The 19,049-nt window shown below is 36.2% G+C and overlaps 1 long non-coding RNA gene across 1 annotated transcript in view; it reads left to right on the top strand.

The window, feature by feature from the left end:
* The first annotated feature begins 6,614 nt into the window (after positions 1–6,614).
* LOC107315167 overlaps positions 6,615–19,049 on the top strand; it is a 44,292-nt gene continuing 31,857 nt past the window's right edge. The window contains exons 1-4 of the long non-coding RNA XR_004307593.1: positions 6,615–6,676; positions 7,003–7,056; positions 8,143–8,227; positions 15,301–15,492. This is a non-coding gene — a long non-coding RNA (uncharacterized LOC107315167). The remainder of the gene's footprint in view (positions 6,677–7,002; positions 7,057–8,142; positions 8,228–15,300; positions 15,493–19,049) is intronic.

Consider the following 19,049-nt stretch of genomic DNA (forward strand, 5'->3'; position numbering starts at 1 on the left):
ATTCAAAATTTCAGTTTGGTAACAGAGAGGGGAGAAAAAAGGTTGAGCTTTCCTTTCAAAACTAGATCTTATTTTGTTTAAAAAGCAATCTTTAAATCAAATGATGTAATTCTGGAAATAAAACAGAATTGACTGTATTACCCTCAAAATAATTCACCTTCATTTTATCAAAACTCCTTTCTTAGTTTCTCCCCCCACAGTCCATTTCAGTTCATCCTGGACTTTTTCTTTTATTACTTGCCTAGCTTTATTGTCTGTGGTATATTGAAACTGAATAGATGTTCTTACTTGTAAGGGATTACAGTCAGTGATTTGGGTGTATTGTCAGTCACAAAGCAGGGTAACTGTGCAAGGCTGAAGCCCTCCTGAGTTTGGGTCTCTTTGAGACATCTGAGGAAGGAGGAACTTTGCCTTATGGAGATGGCAATTCCCAGACAGAAATGCTCTCTACAATTTACTGTGGGCCATGCCAGTTGCCATACAGTGTACCAAGGCTGTGGGAAGCACTAGCTGCACAATAACTAATCATGTTTCTGATAACTTGATATTCAGCTTTTCCCTGCAAACATAATAAGGAAAATAACTACATTTGTGCCTCCAGTTCCCTGGAGTTTAGAGTGTATTAATGGCTATTGGATTCAGAATAAATAAACTGGATAGAAAAATCATTATGTGAGGTCCATTTTCTGAACATCAATTTGGTTTCTAAGCACTTCAATAGCTTCTCCTTAATTTTCAATTTGAAGTATTTCTGAAAATAGTAGAAATTTGGGGCATCATTGCCTTTTCTCTTCCCAGTAATGGGATGTGAATGTGGTAGCTGAGCTTATTGAATTTGACATTAGAAGTTGATTCATCTTTTGAAAAGCATTTTTACATATTGAATTTTGGCCTTTGAGGAATAGAAAGTAATCAAAAATGCACTGAGAAAAAAATGAAGAAAGAAAAAAAAAAAGAAAAGAAATTAACTGAGAAAGACACATGAATAACACTTTTCTTCTCCACAGCACCTTTTAAAAGAAAAGTATGTGCATAAGATAATAAACAGATTTTAAGGTATGGTGGCAGCGACTTCGTTTACTAGAGCTCTGAACTGAGGAGAATGAGTCCTTTAGAACTTTGTGATGATGACAGGTCTTTGTCTGCGTATGAAGTGTGTGTATTTACCCAGGATGCCTGTCCTTTGTGTTCTATTGGTGCTTGTTCATATGGGTGAAACAGCTCTACAGAGGTACAATTCTTGGTTCTATTTATGCATTAATACTCATGTTTTATATATACTATGTATATATTTAAAATATATGCATTATGTATATAATGTCTTGGCCCTGGGGTTAGGACTGCAGGGAGAGCCTCTGTGTGACAGAAGTTATCAGAGCCTGTCCCATTCTGGACACAGCTGTTTCCAGTCAGCCTCACCACAGGGCATAGCTGAGGCCGTCAGAGAAGCTTCTATTGCCTCTATGAAAACACATTTAGAAGAGAGCATATAATGTCTTACAGGCTCTTTCAATGACTGAAAGGTGCTACAGCGGGAGTGAGGTTGGTCTCTTCTCACTGGTGACAGGTGATAGAAAGAGGGGAAATGGCCTTAAGTTACACCAGGGTAGGTTTAGGTTGGATATTAGTAAACACTTCTTTACAGAAAGGGTTGTTAAGCACTGGAATTGGCTCCCCAGGGAAGTGGTTGGGTCACTATATCTGGATGTATTTAAAAGTGGTTTGGATGTGGTGCTCAGGGACATGATTTAGCGAAGGGTTGTTAGAGTTAGGATAGTACGGTAAGGTTGTGTTGGACTCAATGACCTTTAAGGTCTTTTCCAACTGGAGTGATTCCGGAGTGTAACTGGAGTACAAGGAGTCCTACACAGAACTAGAAACAGTTATTAAAGTATATCTGTATGCCTAACAGTGCAATTCTGTTTGTGTACCTCTATTTCAAGCATTTTAGGGAATGAAATCCCACCTGAACAGATTTTCCAAAGTCAGAGTGAGTTTAGGGGCATATTAAGAGCAAATTTGTCTGCAATTAGGCTCTGTTTATCCCAGAATTGTATATACAGAATGTCTTACCAGTGGACAAGGGAAGCATTTCACTTACCTCTTGCACCATAACTGACAGCTCTTTTCCCTCCTGGTGCTGCTGTCTGTCTTGCTGCTTTCTGAGTGAAGTCTTCTCATTAAGTGAAGCACCTTCTTGCTAAATCAAAAGCATCTGAATATGTAACTTTCCCAACTTTGTTTTGTTCTTTTATAACTAGTTGTCATTCTTCGAACAAGTGAAGAATGAACATTTGTAAAGTAAGCCAGTCAGAAAATAATAGAAATGAAGGAAGAAAATTAATTGAGAAAATAAAAATTAAGATAATGAATAAACATGAAGAGAATGTCAACAGTCTTGTGCAGAGCTAGAGTGAAAGTGTTATGTGAATCCTCAATAATTTTTTGTTATATAATTTGATACTTTGCAATTACCAAAGGTATACTAAATGTGTAATTATATGTATTTGAGAGTGAGTCCTGGAGAGAAAATTCTGGATAATTCTTTCTCAGAGAAGTGCACACATTATTTCAAAGAGATCATTTCTACTGAATTAGAATCTCAGACTCAATGACTATCCTGCATCATATGTCTTTGCTATTAGAAAAGCGAACAGACCTCTTTCATGAATCAGAACAGAAAGTACAGAAAAAAACTTGAAGATATATATTCTGCAAAACCTCAGATCTCTGAGGGACACTCCTTACTCTAAAAGGGAGTATCTAGTCTCCAGAGTGATCTCACTGCTAGATGAGAGCTGTGCTTTTCCCATTTCTTCTTTTCTTTGAACAGTACCGTATGCAATTGAAATTTGATGTCTTTGACATATTCATTAAAATGTCCTCACTATTTCCTTGTGCTAATACCCAATCTAATTCCACAGTATTGCAACATTCTCAGTGGATTAGTCACACACTTACATTTAGGAAATAATATTTTAATCCATTAGTGAATTGCACACAAAGAAGAAATTGCTCAATATTATTTAAGGATAAAGAATGTTGCTTAGATATGCTATAGAAATCTGACATTACTCAACAGGCAAGGTGATTTAGACATCTCAAAACTGACTTACTGGGATTTATTCTTACCTACCTGCAGTCAGACCTACAGCTACACTGCTGTAAACTTGTTTGGAACAAACTCAATTGTATATGCTTTTGGGAAAGATAATTTAAGTGTCCATAGATAAGCATATTATACAAATAAATATTTCATAATAATACTCTCATTGGTATCACTTAAGTGTTGATGTGTAGGTTCCAAATAACTGTTGAAACCCATTGTGGAATTGTGTGAGACAAGACGCTTGAATGTAAAAGCCTTCTTGTAATTAATAACTGAATTATTCCATTCCTCTGTTTCATGGAAGAAAAAAAACATATTTTCTAATCCTCACAATACTGATAGTACTCTTTTGTTGTTGTTAAAAAAGGACAAAAATGTCTTTTAATTTTCTGTACCTGTTTCGGTCTTGCTGACTCACTTCACCACTTTTGGCTTCTCTCTAGTGGCATTTGGTGCCTGTGTGAATCCTACAGGCACAAATGAATAGACTGTTGAGATATTAAGCCATCTGAGTTGTTAGTGATTTCCAAAGCCACATAAAAGTCAGACCTTAGGGGTATCTTACAGATAAAAAGCTATTCATTCTGTGTGAAACTCTGAATACTGAATTTGATCGGTCACAGCATGTAAAAGTAAAGGAAGACAATAAAGTATAATAACATATTTTAGGTCACCAGAGAACCAAATAATCATGGTATGGTTTATTAGATAAACACAATCTTCCAATGCGGAAGTGAGCAATGGAATACTGGACCTGAGACTGGGTTGGAGGGTTAAAGGTCATGACCTTCAACCTTTAGTAGTGTGATTGGATAGTTTTGAAAAAAGGAAGGTTAACATAGGCATTGGAAGAAATTATTTCTGTTTTCATATGAATATTTGCTTTACTTTGGCTGCCTTGTCTGGGGCATACAGTCTGGCAGTGTCTGTTTTCACAGAATCACAGGGGTTCAAATGGACTTCAAGATATCATCAAGTCCAACCCCCACTGTGCTAAAGCAGGTACCCTACAGTAAGTTGCACAGGTAGGCATCAAGCCAGATCTTGAGTATCTCTACAGAAGGAGACTCCGCAGCATCTCTGGGCAGCCTGTTCCAGTGCTCCATCACCTTTATCATAAATAAGTCCTTCTGCATATTTATGTGGAACTTCCTTAATTCTATTTTTCAGCCATTACTCCTTTTCCTGTTGCAAAACTCCACTGAGAAGAGCCGTTTTCGTCCCACCTCTTTTCAGATATTTACAAACGTTTATCAGATTCCCTCTCAGTCTTCTTTCCTCTAAACTGAGCAGACCCAGGTTACTCATCCTTTCCTCATATGGGAGATGCTCCAGGCCCTTCATCATCTTCTTGGCCTTCTGCTGGACTTCTAGAAGTTCCCTGTCTTTTTTGATTTGGAGAGCCCAGAACTGGACACTAGTCTAATTGTAGCCTCACCAGGGCAGAGTAGAGGGGAGGATAATCTCCCTTGACCCGCTATTCACAATTTTTTTTAATGCACTCCAGGATACCATTGGCCTTCTTGGTTACAAGGGCACGCTGCTGGCTCATGGCCAACCTGTTTCCCACCAGGATCAACAGGTCCTACTCCACAGAGCTCCACTCCAGCAAGTCATTCCCTAACCTGTACTGATGCACATGGTTATTCCCCCAACAGGTACAAGACTCTGCACTTGCTCTTGTTAAACTTCATCAGGTTCCTCCCTTCCCAACTCACCAGATTGTCCAGATCTTGTTGAGTGGTAGCAGAGCCTTCAGATGTATCAGACAATTCTCCCAGCTTTGAATCATCAGCAAACTTGCTGAGTGGACTCTATCCTTTCATTCATGTAGCTAATAAAGTTTTTGAGCAAGATGATTGAACCTAGTACTGACCTCAGGGGAATACTGCTAGCTACAAGCCTCAATTCAGAGATATATTTAATGTAATTTTATCAGTGGATGCTACTGTGGGACAATATAGGCATTTATGAACAATACTGGATGTGGAGAAAGTTTGTTTGTTTGTAAAGATAGGAAAAGTCTTTAATTTCTTTTTTTTTTTTTTCTCTTGGCCCCTCAAATATAACTGTGGTGGTTTGAGCCTGGTGAGCTAAGCTATAGTGAGCTAAGCACTATACATACACATTTTGATCTGTTTGTAAGAGCAAAAATGAGAAAGGTTGTGGGTCAAGACAAATACAGTTTAATAACTGAAAGAAAGAGGAGTGGCATGGAGATAATCACTCATCAGCTCCTGCAAGGAGACTGATGCCTGAGCACTCTCTGAGCAATAGCTGCCTGGCAGTGTACTCTCTCCCCACCTCAATTTTTATTGCTGAGCATGACATTACATGGCATGATATATCTTTTCGTTCAGTTTGGGTCAGCTGTCCAAGCGATGTCCTCTCCCAGATTGCTTACTTCTGGCCTATGCAGTGCAGGGGAGCAGAGTGGGTAAAAGAGAAGCCCTTAACACTGTGTAAGTACTTTTCAGCAGTATTGAAAACACTGCTGTTACCAACATACTTTTACCTCAAAATACAGTTCCATTCAGGATGCTGTGAATACAACGAACTCTGTCCCAGCCAGACCCAGCACACTCTTCAAAGCCCCTGAGTATAATCAGTTACGGACAACTCTCACATTCAAGGCACTGAGATGCTTTAGAGTGGTCTAGGACACTGAACATATTCAATGATGTTCATGCAATGCCATATGTATATCATCAGATTTTCTTGCAAAAGACTTTTCAATAGATGTTAATAAATTCTCTGCTAGGATCCAGTCAGGATTTTCTTTATAACCACACCTGTAATTTAAACAGATGAGGACAATCAATATGTACAACTAAAGAGACAGAAGGTAATTGGTGTAGTGGGCACTGAATACCTGGAAACAAGGTCTTTTGGCTTCAAACTGTTGAGCAGATTGTATTATATGCCTGAAGTACAACTGATATTTTCATGCTGAAACAATGTAGGTACATTATGTATTCTGGAACATATGATTTTTAATGGCCTTGGTCATGTGACTAGAGGAAAGGAATTTCTGCTGCCATTACATATATAAGTCATAATAAATAGAAAATGTTTTGTTTTGTTTTAAAATTGTAGAAAACACATTTTGTCAGTAGTTGAGTGAAATAATTCATGGGAGGATAGAAAGAGAAGACAAGGGTGCGATCAAGGTGTAATTATGCCCTGGGTGTTGCAGAGGTGTAGAAGACATGAGTACAAAAGTTCTAGAAAGCAGTATTTTGACCTTAAGTGATATTCTGAGCTATTGCTAACCACTAGGAGCTTTGGTGTCTCTATCGTAATATTGCCAACATTTAAATGTTCCAAAATTTTGAATCTGTCCATCACAAACCATAGGCATATCCTGTCCCAAACTTCAACTTCCTCAGACCATATTGGTTGAATATATATTTGAACATATATTTCTAATTGCATTCTGCTTTTGGTTTCTAAGGTTTGTTTGTTGGCTGATTTGTTTGCTTTTGTTTTTCTGTTCATTTCCTCCAGAAAATTGAGGAATCGTTGTGTATTTCAGGTATGGAAGATAGAAATCTATTCCACTAAAATGTAAGTATCTAGATCTACTTAACACTGAATAGCTTGAGATTTGTTATCAAGTTGTAATAATTAGAATATTGTCTGATGCTGGAATTGGTAAGAATCATTTACTTGTCTTGGAGACTATTAAAGAAGCTCTGAATTGTCTAAGGCAAGTTTTTTAAAACTTGAATATCTAATAACTAGCCCATAAATCAGTATGCAAAAGTATTTGCTAGAAACACTGTCTTTTCATACTTACTTATATCAGAACAACAGTTTGAACGCAATAAAATGAAGCAGAATAGGGAGATCCTCTGACTTACAATGTGTATGCTGATTCATTTTCTTGTCAGGAGAAAGACAGTGAAGTCTCTGAAGAAAACTGCTTTAACTCAGCTGACCAGAAGGTGAGTTTTAACATGAGAACAGTGGCACCTTAAGCTTGTAGTGTCATAAAACACTTTGCATTGTAGGAAAATAACTAATTTAAGATTTAAGAATACTTTTCACTTGTTCTTTCCTTCTCTTCTTAAATGAGCTATAGACTCTTGATGGCTCACCACATGAACATTCAAAATATTCATTAATTTTTGCATTCATAATGCAGAAGACATTTTCTAAATGTATGCATAAGAAAAATGAAGGAATTAGAAAAATAAACCCTCTGAACTTTCATTTAGACTGAAATTCAAATACCTTCTGTAATAAGAAGCTTTTAGTTGCTTGATCCAATTATTTCAAAAAACTTCAGGGTAATTCTAAAAATTCTAAGAGTTCCTCAATTTCCACTGAGGAAGCTGCTGCCAATTGTAAGGATTAATTACACTTCTTCTTTTTTTTCCTACATAAAGAGAAGATTAGAATGCTTCAGTGATCAGTTTGGTTAATCTTGCAGTAAAAAGAGGTAATAGTCATGTTCCAATGCATCCATCACCAAATACAAATGGATTGAATAAAAAATAAATAGCATTAGTCATCTCTTCTTTTTGCTTTCTGCTTCTAAGGTAGAAGCAGAAGGAAATTATGTATGTAACAAAGCATTGTCTTGATTTAGGTTTCTGATTTTCTGCATGAAAACAGAAAATCTGAAGCCCAAGCTAATTTTTCCTTTAAGTTTAAACAGACCTTAGTAAGCTATTTAAGGACTGTGTAAGATAAAAAGAAAAAGATTAAAAAATACCTCAACAGCAACATTCAAAATAGCATATCAGCATGAAAAGACTCCCAAAGAAGCTTGTCCAAAACACTCAAACACTCCTGGTGAGACTGACTCAATTATCAGCTGTAATAGCAGCAGATGATAGACTTCAGTAAGTGAAGTGTTGCACAGTAGGAAGATTCTATTAGCAAACACCAATTTACACCTCTGAATTGCTGTGAATATTTGTTAACATCTCCTGTATGCTTTGTAGCCATTAACTGATTAATGAAATCTTAAATTGAAGCAAATACACAGTATATGGTGAGCAGGTGTTACCATTCCCTTTTTGTAGATGATGGTGAAACTGAGTTATGTCTTTCCTGAGACCAGGCTGTTGAGTGACTGGAAACGTTCCTGAAGAGTGTATCCTGTGACAGGTAATATCTGGATCTCCCACAGCAGATGATGAGGTACTTGACTACTATCCTACGCAAAAATTATAGAATCATAGAATCATTTAAGTTGGAAGGGACTTTTACAGGTCATCCAGTCCACTGAATCTTGGGTTCCTAGTGCTACCAAAAGAAGCTGCACTACTTTTTCTTTCTCTAGTGGCTTCTAACTTCTCTCATGGAAAGTGGATAGGTTTTTTTCAGCAACAGACCATATCTGCTGAGTTAGTGCTACATACAAATTGATATGATTTTAAACAAATGGAAAAGAATGCAAAAATGATCCCATAGTAGGTAGATGACACTGCATTTAATGCTAGATGTGGCTCCAGGCAGCCTATCTGGTAGTTGGTGACCCTGCACATAGCAGGGGAGTTGGGAATAGATGATCATTATGTTCCTTAACAACCCAAGCCATTCTATGATTCTGTGATTCTTTGATTCTATGATCTACCTGAAATATCAGAGAAATTGTGTTTTCTAATAGAATTAAACTGAGAAAAGATCTTAGTTTTTCCATGTGCATCTTCACAGAGGTAAGGTTTTCCCAATTACTCTTTTCTTTATTCTCCCCTCTTTAAAACACTGGCAAATGTTTATTCTGTGCAAGAGAGTCTCCTCTCTTGCAGAAATTTCCTAAAGTTTCTTGGTAACTCATGTATAGATCCTCACTAAGACAATCATGGGTGTGAGACTGAGCCATTATTTTGCATGAATTATCCTTAACTAGAAGAAATAATGAGATTGATTGGATGTGCCTTTACTGTTATTGCAGAAATTACAAACTGTCTTTTCTTAAATGCTTTGTGTATAGAAAAAAAATTGATAAGCTGACGTTAATACAAATTTCTGCATAGAAAATTATTCTGCGTAGCAGGGCTTGCTCTCAAACTTACTCCCATGAACCCAAAGACAGACAATCAAATCTAAACCTTGTGAATAAATAAATGAACAATCTTCTCCAAAGACAGCTATTCTGGAATTAGACCCAATATCACTCATGTATTCACAGTGTTCCATTTCTCTTAGAGTTGTTTCTATGACACTGTTCCTGCTCTTTCTACTGGTTGTCTGTTTGAGATCTTTATCTCAGATTCCATACTTTGAAAAAAGATTCTGATCATTGTAACAGTAAATGTTGGATCCAAAATCATCATCATCATTATCATCAATAACTTCCTATTAATAGCCATTTAAGAAACTTCACTGTCTGCTAAACTTCATGATTTCCATCTCATCAGTTAAAGCTTTAGCAATTAACACTGTATGAAATGTAACATTTCATAGTAAATTGGCGAAATTGCAGAGAAGGAAGTTGCTGATGCTGAAGCTCAAAACTTAGAAACTATATGTTACAGGCTCTTCTGATTCCTTGGACGTGCTTTCTCTCTCCAAGCAAGACTCTGTAATACTCTGTGTTTCAGTTTTCCCAAAAGAATAATGAAAAGATATATCAGAAATTGAAGGGCCTTTTACAGTTATATATTAATCAAATATATATATCAATATATACTAAATATATATATCAAATTTATCAAATATAATTTTAAAGGCAGAATGGGAGTTATCATGCTATCCAATATTTTAAAAAAGGTACTGGAAGTGTAATTGCTCTATTTACTTCCATCTTGTGGAGCAGTAAGTTGTCATACTTCTGAATACAGTTGGCAGATGGAGGATTTCTTATTTGAATAACAGTGATATCTCCCATCTAAGAGATAGTTGCTCTAAGCTCAGAGGTAAAAGTTGGATTTCTTCTAGATCAGAAGACTGGGGGAAGAAAAAAAAAAAAAGCCAAATGAAATGCATCAGTATGTGGAGGACAAGAGTCCACATATTGTTAGGGAAACAGTAAGACAAGCCAATATATAATAAATAAATTGTATAATTTATTTTCTTATGTTTACTGGAAATTCAGTTTGAAATTTCAATTATTACTGCAGAATAGATAAAAACAGCCAAAAGTCACACTGAGAGTTTTCCTATTCTAGACTCCATGTGTTCTGTATTGTATCTCCATTGTATCTCTATCGCTATGGGTGAATGTACAGTTTCTAGATCATAAATATCGTGTCCAACCAGTAACCACTACAGGCAGAGTATCCCTGTTATGTCTGTATCCAGCTCTGTAAATATGTCTCTTACTTCCAATAAACCTGTTGCTTTAAGGTTCAGTAGAGGAATGTATGACAACAGGGAGTAATAGTGATGAGACTTTATAGAATCCAGTGTCATAATACTAAAAAAAAAAAAGCCTTGTTATGTCTTTGTTGAGGAGTGGATGGGAATTTTGCAGCTGAGTAGAGCTCTGGGAAAACTTTGACACCAGAGTAATGGATGGTCTCTTACTACACATGCAAGGTTGCAGTTCCCTCCCTAAGATTAGTTTGAAGACTATAATTAGTTTAGAAATGTCTATGATTAGCCCTGAGAATGAGTTACAATTTCATACCAACTCTGGGGTAGCTACTACTTGTTATTCTGACAAAGAAGGCTATGCAGAATGTTTCTGTACTGTAAAGGTTTTTATAGCTGCATCTGTGGCTGAACTCATACAAGCATATTTAGATGGAATGAATGAAATGGTTACTGTATTTTCTTTCTGCCTCATACCTCAACTGCATCTCACCAACCTCATAGAAGAGTGAAAATGATGGGATTTATTTCTGCTTCTAAATTGATGTCGGTCTGGGTGATTGCAGTTCTTGCCAATATTCCAGACCCTTGCATTTTAATTAAACAGCTTTGACAGGGCTAGTAAATAATATAAAAATACTGTGAGAAATTGCAGAAGATAAGAACCATCCCAGCCATGCTGGTGTGGTCTACCTACTATTATGAGTTACTTCCCATGATAGAAACGGTTAAAAAAAAAAAAAAAAAAAAAAAGTAGAGGATAACAAGGTATGGTTTAATGTGAGCACTGAGGTAAGATGCCTTTTAATGACTTTCTTGTGTCATTGCATGTAAAAACACTTAAGAATGTACTGAAGCCAAAAGGCCTACCTGTGTGACATGGTGTAGGGAGCCTGCTTTGGCAGGGGGGTTGGACTCGATGATCTCTAGAGGTCCCTTCCAACCCCTACAATTCTGTGATTCAGTGACAGGTATTTAAAAATGTTCCAGCCTTCTGAAGCAACTCAGGCAAGCTGCCATTCTCAAAGGAAAAAAGCACTCTCAAACCATTTCCTTTACTTTTAGCACCAGTTTATGTCACTATAATCCTCACCCAGTCACTTTTTCTTGCCTCCATATCATTCTGTTGGTTATACCTGAAAGCTCCATTGGTTGGACCACAGAACTGATTTGGATCTAAAAACTTTCCTGTCACTAAAAGAAATACTACTGTATTATCTGTATTATACTGTACTATCCTCAGTTACAATGTTATGTGGTGACATATTAGGAGACCACTTGATCTCTTCTCCAAAAGCTTATTTGAAGTGCAACCTTCCCCTTTGCAGGACCCAAAAGTGACGAAATACATAAAAGTGCAAACTTGTGTTGGAATTTGTCAAAGAACAAGTACTTTACAGATAGAGCAAAGAAACTATAAAGTTCTTTAAAAAAATAAAAAAGAAACAAATAAAAAAGAGTAGGTCTGTGTCTGTGCCTGTGTGTGTGACATAATTTTTTCTGAAAATGAAATGAGCTATTGGTGTCTGATAAAATGCACTTCACAGAATATGTTGTTAAGTGCTCAGAGAGCCCTATAAAGTGTACATCTATGTATCTAAGTAGATAGAATTAAATTTAGGGATGTTTACCCTTTACTGAAATGCTCTTATCTCAGGACTCACTGTGAAAACATGAGGCCTGACATCTTAAACTTGCCAGTACACGTAGCTTGCTGTTAAATAATAACAGTAATGAAAATATAATTAATAATAATAGAATATTCTCTACAATTGTTAATGAAAGAAATTGCTAATCTCTTGTTACTAACAGGAGAGTTCTTTGTCTCTGCTGCCAGAAACATATTACAACTTGTAATTAATTAAGAAGCATGCTGAGTGGGCTGGCAACACACATTATAAGTAATGTAATATTAAGAAATAAAGGCTTTGTCAGTGGAAAGGTGACAGAAGACACTGAGATACTGCCAGAAATAAATACCACATGATGATTACAGCTAGAGAAGAACAGCAGGTATTCTAACCACTGTAGTGTGAGTAAAGAATTTTACTTGATTTCATCAGCTTTAACTTAAAATATCATATGTGTCTTCTTTTTTCCCAGAGGCAATAGTTTGATGGAGGAAATTTTGATTCATGGTTAGAACAGAAGACTTGGAATTTGCTATTTTGAGCTCTGCCACTAAATCATTTCCTGACCTTGGCAAAGTCAATCACAGTAGCTATGCATCTTTCTCCATCTGTAATATGGGAACAATCACAATCAGATCATAAGAATATGGTGATATACCAGGAGTGAAAGATTTATAATGTTTTATTCACAAAAAGAAAATGTCTTGATGATGGTGATGTACCTTTACCTGGAAACATATCTGGGTGAAAATTCAGAAGTAGTTCTTATTCTAATTGTTTTTTAGAGATGTCTGTGTTTGTTTTTACCCAGTTCCTGTAAGACAAAGGGAATGATCATGCTCACATCTGCAGTAATGAACCTTTATTTCTGCTAGCTTGGAAATATGTTTCATCCTGCTCTGACTGCAATGCTAGTCTTCTCATTCCCACCCAAGGTGACTAAATCAAAACTTGGAGAGGGAGTAATGGCTGTTAGGAAGAGATGTGAAATGCACTGGTAAACTTAGTTTGGTGCTTCAAGAGGAAATAGATTCATCACTACATTTAACTTGCTTCTTCTCTGGCTTCCACCTGTGCTTTCAGTATTGGGCTAGCTGAAAAAACAGGGAGACAGGTTTCTTCTAAGCTGGTATAATAATTTCAGAAATCCATATAGTTGGCGTATTCTGCTCTGTGTGTTTCACTTCTGGAAGACTGGCCTGTTCTGTGTTTAAGAACAATTTTTTTAATAAAATATATATATTGTCTCACTTCTGTCTTCTCAAGACATCTTGAGTTTTAAATCTAAAGTCACTTTTGGAATTTCTGGTGTTTCTGTGTCTGTAGAAAACTTCAAATGTCATTACACATGCTTCTCTGCCAAACAAGGGCAGACTCTCATCAGCAGTGTAAATATTAGCATCACAGTCCCACCTGTTTCACCTGTTTTCATTAAGCATTAGAGGAAGCAATGGTTCTAGCTGCTGAAGTGCACTGCTAGTTCCAAACACTGCTGCTGTGTAGATTTTTGAGGATGGGTGCTGAAGGTCAACTGTTTCGTTCCATTTGAGAGCTGGAGGTGCTAAAGAAGTTTATATCTGCTTCTGGTTTGGGTATATAGTAATAGTAAAACTTGGACTACTGCATAAATTTCATTATTATTATTATATCCTTATTTGTATGTAGAAGTAGCTTTTCTTTCTGTCTGTGTACCAATGGGAATTTCAGAATTCCTTCTGAGTAAAGCTGTATTTACATGGGCACAAAACCTGTTTTTGTAAAGACTAAAAACAATCATTTGTTACCAAGTAGACATGCATTTTTTTTTCTCCTTAGATACTGGAAGATTCTTCAAGTGAATTATGTTGATAATGGTATTGAAATACATGTTTACTTTAACAGGAAGGTCAAAATATACATGTACTGGAACAGTGCAGCTATTAAGCATTAATTTCATTTGGAATTAATCAATGATGAGGAAACAAGCAAGACTCTTTTCTTTTTTGTCAGAAAGAAATGGCTGCCCTGATCTATAGCTCAGTCAATAGGCTAAAATTATGAATAATCGGGGAACAAGTTGGGAATTAACCTCTTGATCTCAGCTTGAATGCAATAAATGTAATAAAAAAAACACAGGCCTAATAATATTATCAATATCACTCCTTGTAGGTGATTATTTAGTTTGATTGCATGATTTTTACAAAGAAAAAATGGCAGTGCATTGTGTTCAATTTAGAAATGATTCATTCATAAAAATTAAATTATCTGAAACTTCATAGTGTGTTTAGTAGGCATCATATATATTGCAAAATCACTCTCTGGTTGCTTACTGCAATTTTTAAAAAGCAATAAGTAATCATACTCTTATTATTACTATTATTACTATTATTATTATTATTATTATTATTATTATTATTATTATTATTATTATTATTTAAAATTGCCCAGTGTCTCAGAAGTAACTGGTTTTATCAACAAACTGTTTCCCTGCCATGTTTAAGAACTGCTATATCTGTCTACTGAGGTTTGAACCTGTTTGTGCACATAACTGTCTCCTCGTTTACTGTAGACAGAAATCTCTCAGAATCAAGGAAGTGTTTTGCTCTTCTATCCCTAGTTTAAGTAAGCAAATTTCATTAGCGGTTATTGGAATAATGCTGATATCTCTTCATTTATAAATTTACTGTAATACATACCTACAGCATTGTAATAGTAATTATAGATAGATTTGTTGTGGAATGCTGTAAAAAATATGTTGCTTTTATTAGGCTAAGGGTAACAGTTTTTGAAATGCTCAAAGGCTTAGAGAATTTTAAGGCATTTTTAAGAAAGTAAACAGACACTTATGGTTTTAATTTGCTTTCAGTGGGGCCACAGTTAGCGAATGAGGGAGCTGGGCTTGTTCAGCCTGGAGAAAAGAAGGCTGTGGGGTGACCTAATTACAGCCTTTTACAGATCTTTCAGTATCAGCCTGTAAACAGGAGGGGAGTCAACTCTTTGAAAGGGTAGATAAAAGCAGGATAAGGGGAAATGGTTTTAAGTTGAAGGAGGGTGATACAACCTACTGTGTTGATAAGTCTGATATAACAATTCCAGTGAAGAGTACTAAGAAAATATACTGCAAAAGATACAGCTTCAGTAAATTCCACAACAAAATCTGATTCACATTGGAGGTGTCTTTGCTCAAAACAGATTTATGGAACCAAATGAATCTTCAGTTACCCTTGTTATTTCAGACAGTCCAAGGACTAAGTGCATTTATGCTTAGACCACTGGATTTTTAATATACTTCCCTATCTGGTTTCTTTACAGGTCTGACAACTGTGACCAAGCTTATTTGTAAAGATTTGCTGCATCCATGCAAGGGAAAAGCAGAGCAGTTGGCCATCAGCTAGGAAAAGCAGGAAGAACCAAACAGAAGACTTTCTGAAACAGACATAGAGTGTATTTCTCCCAGAATACAATAATAGGACTTCTCTGCCACTGTAAAAAAAACAGCATGAGGTAGGCATATAAGATGTCTCTCAGCAATATCTAGGAATTTCCCCTACACAGTTGTTTAGAATTGTGATTCATACCTTTGTTTGACACCAATATTATGAGGGTTGCCCTGAAAATAATGCCACCTGTTTTAATATGTTGGACCACAATGTCAGGGGAGGATGTTGGTGATAAGTTTGAACCTCCCCACCAGTCTAACAGAAGCTGACATTTTAGCGGAGTCTGTTGTGGTAAGAAAAGGGAAAAAAGGAGAGGAGATTTAGACTGGATATAAGAAGTAAGTTTTTACAATGAAGATAGTGAAGCACTGGAACACCTTGCTCTGATAGTTGGTGGATGCCCCATCCCTGGAGACACTGAAAATCAGGCTTCCCTCACATCTGGTCTGTATGAAGTTTTTATTGTCTTGAAGAACAAACTATTTCATCTTAGTGATATAAATTCCAGATGTATTTCCAAACAGCACTGCAAGGCTCCTGCAGAGCAGCTTGTGATGGGACAATTAATGAGAACAGCTGAAATGCATTAGTTCATGAGACTGAATAAGTAGAAGTTCATTTAATTGAACAAAACTTTCAATTTCTGTAAATGTTATTTTAAAAGTTATGATGAAAAAGGATGAATACTTTAAACTGCTTTATTTGCTGCCTACATTAATTCACAATTAGTGAGGGTTCTTTTCTTTCTTTTAATAAGCTGGAACATCAAGGAGGAAAACAAGAACCTGTCCTATAGCCTGTGTAGTCCACAGTGGACTTTGCAGGCTGATGCTCTGTAAATAGGATTGGCAACTTTGTCTTACTAGATTCTTAGACCTTTCCAATAAGAAAGAGTGGACAGATATAGTCAAAGGATATGGTAGCTTGGTTTCTTGTGCAGTAAATGCTATTGTTTGATTACTTATGCAAATAATTTATATCTGGATTCATTACCCTTTTTTCCCCGTTTACAAGCTCATATCATTTAGATCAACTTCTGCTAGAAAGAAAAAGTAGCATCTCAATCTTTTCTGACAGTGTTAAAGATTTTTTAAGGGAGCTGGTTGTATTTTTGTTTGGAGAGAGAAAAGTTTAGGTTGTAGCTGCTCAACTGAGACAGAAGTAATGTGTTACTATGTTTGTCAAGAGAGCTTGACGTACCTTTGGAAATTTCAGTATTGCCCTGAATGAGCAAATGGATTGTTATAAAGCTGATTTATGGCAACACTATCTGTAGAAGAAACTTCCGGTATCAAGCTGTGTTCTTGTTGAATCTACTACAAGAATAAGAAGTTAATTTTGGTGTTGAATAGTGCTGTTTTGTTTGCCTTTGGAATAACTTTGCAGGAAGAACTATCAGAATCTGTAATTAAATCAGTCCAACATTTGCGTTCTGATAATCCTCCCTTTACGTGACACTGCTGAATAATTTACGGTTAACTTTTGCACAAATAAGTGTTGTGTGGCACCACACTCAAAGGTGTAAACACACTTGTGCCCATACAGTATTTTTTTCCCATAGTTTTCCAAAACATCTTGATTAGAATCCACATAATTCTACTGTTAATATTTTGAGTTATCTCAGTTTTAGTGAAAACAGAGCTGAACTACTCACAGGTGATAGCTCCTCTAGTCAGGAAACTTAATCTTATTTAAATATACATACGCAAGAATACACATGTGTGTGTTTGTATGTACATATATAAGTATGTACATAATTCTGAGTAGACAAAATTGAGTAAAACACAAGGAAATACCTGTATCCAGGCATTCATTCACTGTTTTCATAGGGAAAATTCAACAAATGACCCTATGAGCTACCATCTATCCTCTTTCCCTTAGAATCTGAGCCCAAGGTTTTTGCCAATTGATTTGCATGATATGAAGTTATCATGTCTCACTGAATCATTCTATCTTTCAACCCCAAGCAGAAGAATGTCTAGTACCATTAATAAAAGGTTTTTGCAAACACAAGTGCAAGAAAATTCCAGTTTGTTTATGTGACCAACAGCAAATAAGTATTGTCAGGTTGGTACTATGCAGCTGATGCTTGCTGGTTGCCAGACTAGTGTCAGTTAGTTATTTTTTTCCACGTTTCCATTTTCTATTTCACAAAAGCATTCTTGTATAACAAAGTGAGCTTTGTTCTAAGATGTCACTGAAACAGAAGACAGAAAATAAACCAACATGCTTATGCTATGTTAGATCTCAGTCATATGTGTGAGATATGTATAAATTTAATCACAATTTTTTTTTAAAGGACTGACTAAATTTAGAAAATCCTGAATGCTTAAAAATGGGTACAGTGACAAGTAACTGGTGATGTATATATTTATATGTATATGTTATGTACATCTATATAAGAAAACCTTATCAACCACAAACTTAATCTGACAAAGCAAATCTATTGTTGTTTATGTGATCTCACCCTGCACCAGAAATATATCCTCTGCAGGTAGAAAATAACAGTATTTTGGCGGGACACAGCAGCGTACTGTAATTCAGTGGAAAAACTAATTGACGTAAAGAGTGAAATTATAGTACAGGAGAAATATTAGTAAAACTGATTGGAATCTTACCAGAAAAACAAACAAAACCCCCCTTCTCCCCATATCCCATCCAAAATCCCAGTCATTTTAATATTTAAAAGGAATATAATACTATCATTTTGCTATAATTGGTTTCTAAAATATTTTAGGTGTATGAATGATTCATTGTAGTTCAGTGTATTTGAAATCAGGCATGTGACCAAAAGATTTGCATGATTAAGCCTGCAGACCCATATCACTGAGTCTTAACTTAAGCAGAACAGCACTTCCACTGCTGATGGCAGCATGTGTGTCATGTAGGAATCTCACTTGTTGGACTCTAGTAGTTAGGTAGAAAGCAAAATGCTTGTTTTATGGATGCAGAAAAAAATGTAGCATTCTTCAAACGCTGTAGTATGCTGTCACTGAAGCTTTTGAATAACTGGTTTTCCTGATGTGATGATTTTTCTAAATTTTGACTTGTTGCCAAAATACCATTTCAGTTCAAATGATGGAATTATCTATGATTTTTCCCAATATGTCATCAAATTTCCATTTTAATTATGCCTCTGTTCATGGATGCAGGCATAACTTAAAGTACAGAAGGTTCAGTTTAAGCTTCAGGAAACAATTTGCAAGTGCCTGAGCATCTGTAGGTTACTTACAGACACTGTGCAATCTCTCTCCTTGGAGATACTCAGAAGACATCTGTACATGGTCCTGGGTACCCAACTCTAGGTGTAAGTGCTTGAGAAAGGCAGTTGGACAAGATGACTTGAGTGTTCCTCATTCAACCACAGCTGTTCTGAGAAGAAACAGAACAGAACCTCACTCAGGTCCTTTGGTTCACTCAAGTGTGTTTGTGTGATAGAGAAACATGCCTGCAGGGGAGATGCTGTGGTATTTGACTCTGAAGAGTCTATTAGCTAAGTGCAGCTCCTGCTCACAGTGTCTATTTGATGTAGGATTTTCCTGCCAAGTGGATTTACCTGGAGAAACATAATGAAATTGTGATGACCACTCTTTGTGAAATCGACACTGGAAAGATTAACAG

The sequence above is a fragment of the Coturnix japonica genome, chromosome 5 (assembly GCF_001577835.2).
Source record: "Coturnix japonica isolate 7356 chromosome 5, Coturnix japonica 2.1, whole genome shotgun sequence".
Lineage (NCBI taxonomy): Eukaryota > Metazoa > Chordata > Aves > Galliformes > Phasianidae > Coturnix > Coturnix japonica.